Source organism: Octodon degus, unplaced genomic scaffold (assembly GCF_000260255.1).
Source record: "Octodon degus isolate 3935 unplaced genomic scaffold, OctDeg1.0 scaffold00099, whole genome shotgun sequence".
NCBI lineage: Eukaryota > Metazoa > Chordata > Mammalia > Rodentia > Octodontidae > Octodon > Octodon degus.
In genome coordinates, this window is record NW_004524675.1 from 7,812,937 (window position 1) to 7,815,368 (window position 2,432).

The following is a 2,432-nucleotide window of genomic DNA, read 5'->3' on the forward strand; positions in this document are numbered from 1 at the left end:
ATTGCACAAAAATCAATAAAGAAAACAACATTGAAATTTAATGAATGAAAAAATGGTATAACAAATAGAGAATGGATATGAAATTGTATTGGGACTCTGACTACTGAATAAAAAACACCAAAAAGATCTTCAGCTTTTTAAAAAAAATAAATGCATGAGAAAGGAAAACATGAGGGCCCACCGCAGCCACCACCAGCATACTGTGCTGGAGCTGCAAAGGGACCGACCGCACACCTCCTCCTTTTTGCTGCCAGTAGTCCACGTCCTTGGACTCATCCCGGCACTGATCAAACATGGTGGACTACTATGAAGTTTTAGGCTTGCAGAGGTACACCTTCACTGGGGAAGAAATACTCAAGAAAGTATACTGGAAACTGGCACTACAGTGGCACCCAGACAAATATCCTGAGAAGAATGAAGAAGCTGAGTGAAAATTCAAACAAGTGGCTGAGGCATTTGAAGTGTTATCAGATGCTAAAATACAGGACATCTATGACAAATATGTCAAAGAAGGATTAAATGGTGGTGGAGGAGGTGGACGTCACTTCAACAGTCCATTTGAGCTTGGGTTCACATTCCAGAACTCAGAAGATGTCTTCAGGGAATTTTTTAGTGGAAGAGACCCATTTTTCACTCAACTTCTTTAGTAATGAAGATTCATTGGAAGACATTTTTGGGAACCAAAGGAAGCAGAAGCCGTGGTACAGACTCTTTTTTCTCCACCTTCAGTGGATTTCCATCCTTTGGAGGTGGATTTTCTTCATTTCATACAGGATTTACTTCATTTGGATCACTAGATCATGGGGGCCTCACTTCATTTTCACCCACATCATTTGGCGGAAGAGGGATGAGTAACTTCAAGTCTATATCAACTTCTACTAAAATCATTAATAGTAGAAAAATCACCACAAGAGAATTTTAGAGAATAGTCAAGAAAGAGTAGAAGTTGAAGAAGATGAACAGTCCTTAATAAATGGTAAGGAGCAGCTGCTATGCTTGGATAACAAGTAACTCAAACATGCATTTAACAGAATGTTAAACTATAACAAGCACCATTTATGGATTAACAGGAATATTTTCTTTGAAGATTTCAGATGAACTCAACTCTCAGTATAACTGTACCTAATCTAAAGTATTTATAAAGAGCTCATTGGAGCCCCTCTTTGTCATAGACTTTTGAGTTTATTGTTGGGACCACACAGTAGGACCATTTTTTGTCTTTAAAATTATCATAATCTCTGTGTTCACTTTGTTTTTTTATTAAATGTGATCCAAGGTAAGCCTTGACCCTTGAGTAGTGCTAGGACAAGACTGTACTGTTGGATGTGATTTCCACTGTGTTTGAAGCATGAGCCAAGTAGTGTCCACCTGCTATGAAGCTAGTATTGCCAGGACCAGTCCTCCACAGAAACAATTTCCATTTTTTTCACTATTTAATAATGAAATATATGCATTACTAGTAATACATTTCTGGTTCAACACAAATTTAAGGATGTTTTCTATTTGTGCATGGATGCTGGCAACTCAGTAAAGTTTTGACAATTGTTTAGATGTGTAATGTTAAGCTTAGGTTTATAAAAGCTGGTAACCTGGGTCTCTGTCATTTGCTTTAAAAACAAACAATGAAATAAATAACTAATAAATCAAATAAATGAATGAGTCTCTAAATAAATACTGGCAAAAAGGTAAAACTAAATTGGAAACAAAAGAATTTTGTGTGGTTTGAAACAGAATTTTAAACTAAGACCAGAATTATACATCAAAAGGAAGAAATGGGCTCAACCTTAGAGCTTGCAGTTACTGTCTGTCCTGCTTGGATTCCTGGAGCCCTGTCCCTGTCACCTGAGTATGCACGTGACCATATTGAAGAAGATAAGCAAGACCTATATAACAAGAAATGTAACTTTTGAAAACTCCCAGGCCTGACATGTGAGTGAGACGATCCAGTGCCCGCCGGATCCTGAATAGACCCAGAGCACAGGGCCGGCATGTGAGTGAGAGGACCTGGGCCGCCGGATCCTGAATTGACCCAGAGAACAGGCTCAGTGTGTGAATGAGACCTCCTGGGGCCCATTGGATCCTCATTTGACTTAGAGTGCAGGGCCAGCACAGAAACCTTCAGCAGAACTCCCTGCAAAGAGGCTAGGGGCAAGACCCACCTGGCTGATTCAGGAGCAGAACATCTTGCCAGAGTGAAAAAAAGGGCTCAACTCCAATGGCTGCAGCAGAAAGAAGTGGAGAATAGCAGCCAGATCCAAGCAACACCCACCTGGAGGAATCTGAACTTCGTAGATCTGGACCTGGTGCTAAGGTAATAACTCTATCTAAGCTCTATACCAAAGGACAGAAAACAGTGGTATACAAAATGACAAAGAGAAGGAACAAAATGCAGTCTCAGGCCCCTAGTCCACCTAGTACAAATGCAGAAGACA

At 40.0% G+C, this 2,432-nt stretch overlaps 1 pseudogene; it reads left to right on the forward strand.

The window, feature by feature from the left end:
- Nucleotides 1-293: 293 nt before the first annotated feature.
- LOC105743117 lies at nt 294-1,011 on the forward strand (annotated as a pseudogene).
- The last annotated feature ends 1,421 nt before the right edge of the window (nt 1,012-2,432 follow it).